The 9,146-nt window shown below is 43.3% G+C and overlaps 1 non-coding gene across 1 annotated transcript; it reads left to right on the top strand.

The window, feature by feature from the left end:
• Positions 1–4,749: 4,749 nt before the first annotated feature.
• On the top strand, positions 4,750–4,853 carry LOC112616770. The gene has a single exon (XR_003117787.1). It is a non-coding gene; the product is annotated as a small nucleolar RNA U13 (small nucleolar RNA).
• Positions 4,854–9,146: the final 4,293 nt, after the last annotated feature.

Genomic DNA, 9,146 nt, shown 5'->3' with positions numbered 1-9,146 from the left:
ATTTCCTTGAGGGCAGGAATCTATTTTGGTTCTTTGAATTTTTCCACATCCCCCTCCAAGACCAAGGATCAAGCTGTCGGAGGCGTTTGAACCAGAGCAACTCCATGTTGAATAGGGGCTGGGTGAAATAAGGCTGAAACCTACTAGGCTGCATTCCCAGACGGTTAGGCATTCTAAGTCACAGGATGAGAGAGGAGGTCAACACAAGATACAGGTCATGAGGACTTGCTGATAAAACAGGTCGCAGCAAAGAAGCCAGCTAAAACCCACCAAAACCAAGATGGCAACGAGAGTGACCTCTGGTCATCCTCACTGCTACACTCCCACCAGCACCATGACAGTTTACAAATGCCATGGCAACGTCAGGAAGTTACTCTATATGGTCTAAAAAGAGAAGGCATGAATAATCCACCCCTTGTTTAGCATATCATCAAGAAATAACCATAAAAATGGGCAACCAGCAGCCCTGGGGCTGTTCTGCCTATGGAGTAGCCATTCTTTTATTCTTCTACTTTCTTTTTTTTTTTTTTTTTTGAGACGGAGTCTCGCTCTGTTGCCCGGGTTGGAGTGCAGTGGCTGGATCTCAGCTCACTGCAAGCTCCGCCTCCTGGGTTTACGCCATTCTCCTGCCTCAGCCTCCCGAGTAGCTGGGACTACAGGCGCCCGCCACCTCGCCCGGCTAGTTTTTTGTATTTTTTAGTAGAGACGGGGTTTCACTGTGTTAGCCAGGATGGTGTCGATCTCCTGACCTCATGATCCGCCCGTCTTGGCCTCCCAAAGTGCTGGGATTACAGGCTTGAGCCACCGCGCCCGGCCTATTCTTCTACTTTCTTAATAAACTTGCTTTCACTTAGCTCTATGGACTCACCTCGAATTCTTTCTTGAGCGAGATCCAAGAACCCTCTCTTGGGGTCTAGATCAAGAACCCTTTCCGGTAACAAAGCTAGGCAAATGGTAGATTCTCTAAGAGCATTTGTCTACTCTGAAATTAGTAGAAAGTTCCTCCCTCCCTCTCTCTGGCAGCTGCAGTGAAAGACAGCGAAGGAATTATCCGGGAATCACGAGGAGAATGGAGACCACATGGAAAGGAGGTAAGTTCTCCCTTTTCCCTTTCAAAATCCCCTACAGATTTGACCAAGGAGCCTAGGCCTGCAAGGTTGTGGTGGAGGGAGGAAGCTGTGTGGTAATGTGGTTAGAGTTCAGCTAGAACTGGCTCCAAAAGTTGGCGTTGCTGTGTGACTAGTGCTGGGCTGTTTACTCCACCTCTCTGGGCCTCAGTTTCCTTTTTGGTAAAATCACACTTCCGATCTTTTCTTTCCTCATGGGCTGGTGGTGAAGATGAAGTGAGATCAGGCATGTATGTAATGGGCTTAGGGCACCCTGCCAGGCACACAATAGGCTTAGGAGATGGTGGTTCCTGGTATTTCTTCAGACTTTTGGGCCCCATGCCTTGTGAGAGTGGAGTCCTAAGTGTACATTATAATTCCCGAGGGTGTCTCAGTATATTTATGCTGTCCCCTGTGGTTTTGAAGGGCAGGCTCTCACATCAGCCTCAGAGCCTTGCTACTCAAAGTAGGGTCTGCAGATCAGCAGCAGCAGCTTCACCATCACCCAGGGGGCTGTTAGAAAGGCCCACTCTAGACCTGCTGAATCCAAATCTACATTTTAAGAAGATCCCTCAGTGACTCATACACACATTAAACTTTGAGAAGCACTTTAGAAACCCCCCTGTGAGATATCCAATGTGGAAATGACTACTCCCAATTTGAGGATGCAAAAATTTCCTCAAAGAATTGATGACGTTCTTTCCCCAATCCCATGAACATCTAGAAGAGAGAAGAGGGTTTGTGACTCCTGTGTGTCCTGGAAACTTCTCTCTACCCATAGTTCTTCCTTGAACGCTCAGCGCACTCCAGTGAAAGGCAGAGATGAGTGGGCAAAGAGACTAGGGTTTCATCTGCAGTCACATATCCAGGAAGGGGTCAGGGATGCCTGTGGCTGTCTGTATCTGGAGTTCACCAGGAGGAGTTTGGGATATTGGCCTATCGGCTTGAGTTGGGATAACAAGAAGGCAGGAGAAAATGTCTTGTCAACAGACACAAACATTCTTTTGTTAAAATAGAATTTTCAAAAAGTTTAAAAAACTTGACTCTCATGCAAATGTAAAAAGACCACATGTCAAAGATTTGATTTAGCTCATTAATTAATGAAGAAACCTGTAAGATGTTAAAATTTATACCCATGAGAATGGGAGGAACTAGTATTTATAGGCAATTTAATAGAAGAATGTTAGGATGAGATGGCTGGATTGGAAATTATTTGCATTTGTATCGGACAAAAATGTGAAAGTTAACCTCTGTCCCTACAGGGGCAATCAAGAGTGCAAGCCCAGCTTTGCACTGCAAGAACACCCAATAATCTCTTTTGCCTATTTCCAATTTGGGATAATTTTTTCTGACACTACCCTCTGCTAGTCCTTGAGAATCTGGAAATAGCTGTTGCTTGAGAATTACCCTTGGAATGGAATGTGGGCCTTGAAAGAAAGGGGGAAAGAAAAGATGAACAAACCCCTCTTCTACCAGATCTGGAGTGTGTGCTTCCCTGTCTACCTTCCCTGGGTCCTTCGGAGCATGGTGCAACTGCATGAGCTGGCATCATGCAGAGGGGAATGATGGCTCACAGGAGGGAGACAAGGCAGCCTGCTCCTGACTCTTATTCTCTGTAACCTTGGCTGTTGCACAGAGGGAGATGATGTATCTGCAAACATATGCAGCCTTGTCCAAAATATTTTCCCCTCCTATGTAGTTCTTGCCAATATTGTTAATCTGTGGGTTGACTTCAGACCAAAATAAATCTCCGGGCCCTGGCCACCAGCTAGCTAATTTTACTTTGTAACCAGGGAATAGAAAGTGCGGGCCCTCAGCCGACCATTCTGTGTTTATTTTGTTTTCTCTCTGCTGCAGTTTAAAAATCACATTTGGAAAAGTAGATCCTTTATGCAAAAGAACAGCCACTGAGAGAAACAGCAACAGAGATGGATGGATTAAAAACGGCAAGTTCTATCATCGCCACCCCCCGTCCCCCCACATACTTTTCTCTCTTTTCAGGATTCTGATGGTGCCTGTTGGCTGCTTCCGTGATGTCTGGAGTTGCAAAATGTGCCAGAAAGCAGAAGGATACACTGCCATTCAGAGAGGATTTTCTTAGGGACTTGAAGAAATTGACCTCGAAATTTCAGTAAATGAGAGGACTGTGGCTGGCCTGTACCTTTGGCACTGGGTACATCCTGTCATTCTTGTTATACCTACATAAGAGAATTTAACTCTGGGTTCTCCCTGACTAATTCCAGGGGAAGTAAATGGGTAGACCCTTAACACTTCTGTGCCAGAAGGGACCCTGGAGGGCATCTAGTCCAACCTTGCCAGTTGAGAAGCAGGATTACCTAGTGGTTGGGAGCACAGACTTGAAGCCACATAGTCCCAGTTTGAAACTGACTCCATCGCTTACTAGCAGTAAGCGATGGACAAGTTACTAACCTCTGCCTCAGTTTCCTCATCTGTAAGGTGGGGATGGCAATAATTGTCGTTGCATCATAGGACTCTAGTGGGGGACTAAATGAGTTAACACATGTAAAGCACCAAGAATGTGCAAAGCATACAATGAGCCCTTGATAAGATAAAGAAATGAGGCTCAGAGAGGAGGAGCAACCTCCCCAAGGTCACTCCAGGAATTGACAAACTGAATTGGATTCGATGAAAAAAGAAAAGAGGTTATCGCTTCTTGGAAATTTTGACTAATAACTGTTTTCTTTGCCTGTGTTACATCATCTTGGCTGAACACTTGGAGAGAACCCTCATGTGGAAGTCAGGGCAGTGCATTCTGTTGTGGGTGTACCTCTCACTGACGGTGGCCCTAGTTTTGGGCTGGATGGTCTCTGGGATTCCTGTTGGTACTAACATCTTATAATTCAAAATCAGGGTCTGCACTCTCCATTCAAGCCAAGCCTGTCTTTTCCTACAACACTCTTTGCACTCTTTGTTTCCCCCTCCACCCCATCCCCACCATTTTCCTCTGCCATTTTGCCCAACTGTATCTCACGGGCATCAACAACCAGTTTCCCTTTGGCTTTCTGACTCTGCCCCCTCCTCATTATTCCCTCCCCTTCTCTCCACTGCTAGGGCAATTATGGTCATCAACTGCCCCACACCTTAGCCCTGCAGTTGCCATATTTAAGTTGATTGTACATGATCAGTCTTGTAGGTTCTTGAAAGTTACCATGTTGGCAGCTTGAAAGTAGGGACTTCATTTATGCCTTATCATGACCCATTTTGAGGGCCTCATAGAGTGCCCTTGGCAAGGTTATCCTTTACGGTTTGTTGACTGACTCCAAAACGATTTGAAATATTGGATGAAATCTTATATTATCAAGATTCTCTCTAGTACATTCAGTACAGCTATCATTGACGTCCTTTGTTTGCAAGGAAGCCAGTATTGCCAAACTCTAAAACCCAACAAAAAGGATATTTTAGAACAATTATAATTTCAAACTTGAAAATGTCCTGCTGAGACACAGGAGTATGTTAGATACTTCTCCTGCCACCCTCCTTTCTCCTCAACCTCATCCCGCCCCACTCTCCCTAATATACAGGCCCAAGTCAAATTTTACATTACCACCTATTGGTGAAATGAGCCATTGCAGCCCAGCTCTACAAGACATTGTAAATGCCTGGGTAACAGTGAGTGGTGTAGACCCTTTTATGGTTCATAAGCATATTGATTACATTTTCATGCTATTGTGTGAGATGAACTTCCCTCAAACCTTGTTATGATGTCAGCACATTATCCATCTGATGTGAAAAAAAAAATGGTGAGTGGAGATTGAAATGCTAGGAGCTGAGAAGGTAGAGTCAGGTATGGCCCAGAGAAATATATTTTGGATTAGGCAGATCCCAAGGAAATAGTGAGGGCTAATAACAGAGGAAGTCCTAGAGTACAAAAGAAATGACTAAGCACTTTAGGGGCTGCAGAGGAAACGTAAACAGCTATTTGGGGACACCAACTTCTCCACTGTATACTAACACTAGTGTAAATATAGGAAGGCCCAGTGTATATATAACAATGCAGATATAGCTGGCTGACCACCAATGTAATCCTGCCTTTCCCAAATCTTTTTTCCTAAAGTTGTTGGAGAGCAATTAAAAATTCTACATTGAAGACTAAGGGAAAAAGATGTTTCATTATAGAGCTGGGACTGATTGCATTTTCAAAAGGTGGCTGCAACAATATCCCACACACTTTTCTGCTGTATAATCTGCCACTCCTCCATCGAGCACAGGAGACCATTTCTCCATTCCTTTGAATCTGAGTGAGTTCTGTGACTGTTTTGACTGATAGAATGATGTGGAAGAGAGATTTTGTGATTTGAAAGGCGAGGTCACAGAAAGCCTTGCAACTTCCACCTGACCTGTCAAGAATGCTTGCTCTTGGGATACTCCCTCTTGGAACCCAGCCACTATGCTGTAAGAAGCCCAGTCTACATGCAGACACCACATATAAGGCATCGTAGTCAACAGCCACAGTTAAGTTCCCAGCTGGCAGCCAACTTTAACCACCAGTCTTGTGAGTGAGCCATCTTGGACATCCAGTTTGGTTAAACCTTCAGATGACTCCAGCCCCAGCTGACACCTGACTGCAACCACATGAGAAACCAGGAATGAAAATCCCCTAGCTGAGCCCAGTCAACTCATAGAACTGTGAGAGATAATAATAAGTTGTGGTACTAAGCCACTAGGATTGGGGCACCATGCAATAATAGGTAACCAAGACAGCAGCAACTTTGGTTAGACACATGAGCCATGGGATGACACATAATTAGGTATATTTTTAAAAACTTGGATTCAGCTTTAGGTCTATGCATCCCCAACATAGAGAGGCACTATTTCAGTTCACATCTGCTGCCTCTGATCAAAACACTATCTTGCACTTCCAGAGAAAGAGAGAGTGCAAGTGTGTGTATTTACTGACAGGCGTCCCCTTGTGTCCCCATCTGTGTGACTGGAGCTCAGTGTCTCTCACACATTCTAGTATGATACTTGGTGCCATATTTGCAGGTCCTGAGGTAAGAACCCATGCTGTTGTCTTTAGAGAGTTTCATGGGTTGGACTGTGCCACATAGGGGCAAAAATCCACCCACACCTTTTCTTTTAATCACCTTTATGGATGTATAATTTACATATATACATTTTTCTTATTACTTTTTATTTATGTAATTTATTTATTTATTTTTTGAGACAAGGTCTCACTATCTTGCCCAGGCTGGAGTGTAGTGGAGTGATCATGGCTCACTGCAGTCTTGACCTCCTGGGCTTAAGCAATCCTCCCACTTCAGCCACCTGAGTAGCTGGGACCACAGGCACACGCCACCACTCCTGGCTAATTTAAAACTTTTTTTTTTTTTTTTTTTTTTTTGTGGAGACAGGGTCTCACTGTATTGCCGAGGCTGGTCTCAAACTCCTGGGCTCAAGCGATCCTAGTGCCTCAGCCTTCCAAAGTTCCTGGATTACAAGCATGAGCCACCATGTCTGGCATCCTTTGTGGATGTATAATTTACATACATACAATAATATGTACCTATTTTAAGTATACAGTTTGATGAGCTTTGACAAACATAGCCCATTAAACCACCGCCATAATCAAAGTATAGAACATTTTTTTTTTTTTTGAGACGAAGTCTCACTCTTGTTGCCCAAGCTGGAGTGCGATGATGTGATCCCGGCTCACTGCAACTTCCGCCTCCCAGGTTCAAGCGATTCTCCTGCCTCAGCCTCCTGAGTAGCTGGGATTACAGACGACTGCCACCACACCCAGCTAATTTTTGTATTTTTAGTAGAGACGGGGGTTTCACTATGTTTGCCAGGCTGGTCTCGAACTCCTGACCTCAGGCGATTCCCCCTCCTTGGCCTCCCAAAGTGCTTGGATTACAGGCATGAGCCACCGTGCCCGACCTATAGAACATTTTAATCACCCCAGAGATGTGCCCCCTGTGCAGCCAGTTCCCTCCTAATACCCCAGCCCCTGGCGAGCACTGATTTGCTTTGCCACTATCAATCAATTTTTGTCTTTTCTGGTATTTCATATGAATGGAATAATAGAGGATATACTTTTATGTGACTACACACTATTTAGCATAATATTTTGAGGTTCATCCATGTTGTTGTGTATGTCTATAGGTAATTTCTTTTTCTCACCGAATTGTATACCACTGTATGATATGTCACAATTTGTCTATTCATTCTCCTGTTGCTGGACATTTTGATTGTTTATTGTTTGGGGCTACTATGAATAAAACTGCTATGGACATTTATGTACAAGATTTTGTGGACATACGTTTTTATTTCTTTTGGGTAAATATCTAAGAGTGCTATTACTGGGTATATTAGTACATTTTCATACTGCTGTAAGGAACTTCCCAAGACTGGGTAATTTATAAAGTAAAGAGGTTTAATTGACTCACAGTTCAGCATGGCTGGGGAGGCCTCAGGAAACTTATAATCATGGCAGAAGGTGAAGGGGAAGCAAGGCACCTTCTTCCCAAGGTGGCAGGAAGGAGAAGTGCCAACTGAAGGGGGAAGATCCCCTTATAAAACCATCAGGTCTCTTGAGAACTCACTCACTATCATCAGAACAGCATGGGGGAAACTGCCCCCATGATTCAATTACTCTGCCTGGTCTCTCCCTTGACATGTGGGGATTATGGGGATAATGGGGATTACAATTCATGATGAGATTTGGGTGGGGACACAAAGCTTAACCATATCACTGGGTTATGTAATAAGTGTATATTTAACTTCATAAGAAACTGACAAATTGTTTTACGTACAAGTGAAGTATGAGAGTTCCAGTTACTCCATATTTTTATCAACACTTGACATAATCAGTCTTTTTACTTGTGGCATCCTTGGTGAGTGTAATGGCACCTCATTTGCCCATAGGTTTTTAACTGCCTACCCAACTAGGATGCCAGCAGGGACTGTTTTCACTGTTACATCCCCAGCCCCTGGAATAGCATGTAATAAATATTTTTGGAATGAATGGGTTCATGTCTCTGAGCTTCTGTGTTTTTCTGAAATATTGATTTCTCTAGGGAGTATGGTGCTCAAAGGACTTATGTACTTATAATTGTGAGAGATACTGTCAAATTGCTTGCTTTTTAAAAAATGCCGAACCAACTTACTCTCCCACCAATGCTGGTTATTGTAAATTGTTTACATTTTTCTGCCAATCAAACAAGTTAAAAATAGCATTTCATTGTGGTTTTAATTTTGTGTTCTCCTTATCATTGGGCAAAATCAAGCATCTTTTTGTATGTTTACAGGTCTTTTATACTTCTTCATCTGTGATTTGTGTTCCTATATTTTGCTTATTTCTTATTAGACTATTTTTCTAATTAATTTATAGAAACTCTAAGCTTATTGGTGATAGTAACATTTTGTCTGTGATGCATGTTGCAAACATTTTGTAGAGTGACAAGCAGAATGGTCCAGTGATGACTCCAGAACCTTTCTCATGTTGCCTGCTTGAGATGAGAGCCCCTCCTTCCCCCTAGTTGGAGTGGCTGTGACAAACCCAAATTGTTCTGGACTGAGGGCTCTCCTTTTTCCAGCATGTTTGCTCCCATGTCCTGACTGTTTATTCCCTGTATGCAAAGCCACTCCAAGCTTACACAATTAAAAGATTGTGAACCAGGATGGGGAGGCGTGGGCCGCTCCCCTGGATCACAATGGGCTGTGCTTCATACTGCTTCATTACTTCATACTTCATACTTCATTACTTCATTACTTCATTACTTCATTACTTCATACTTCATTACTGTGCTTCATACTGAGTGTTTACTTGAAAACTTCCCCAATAAAACCTGTTCCTTATACATGGTGGCATTTACCTTTGTCTTCTCCAGGCAGTTTCTTCCAGTCTGTCATTTACTGTAGACATTGTTTATGCTTCTTTTTCATACACAAAGTTTTACTTTTTTTTTTTTTTTTTTTTTTTTTTTTTTATATAAGGTTTTTTTTTTTTTGTTCGTTTTGTTCTCAAACTCGTTGGTTCCGTGATTTTCCTCTCCCCCCCCTCCCCGATATGCGTGGGCT

This window comes from Theropithecus gelada, chromosome X, assembly GCF_003255815.1.
Source record: "Theropithecus gelada isolate Dixy chromosome X, Tgel_1.0, whole genome shotgun sequence".
In the NCBI taxonomy this organism is placed as follows: Eukaryota; Metazoa; Chordata; class Mammalia; order Primates; family Cercopithecidae; genus Theropithecus; species Theropithecus gelada.
Note: the sequence above shows the minus strand (reverse complement) of the source record. Positions and strands in the feature narration are given on the sequence as shown.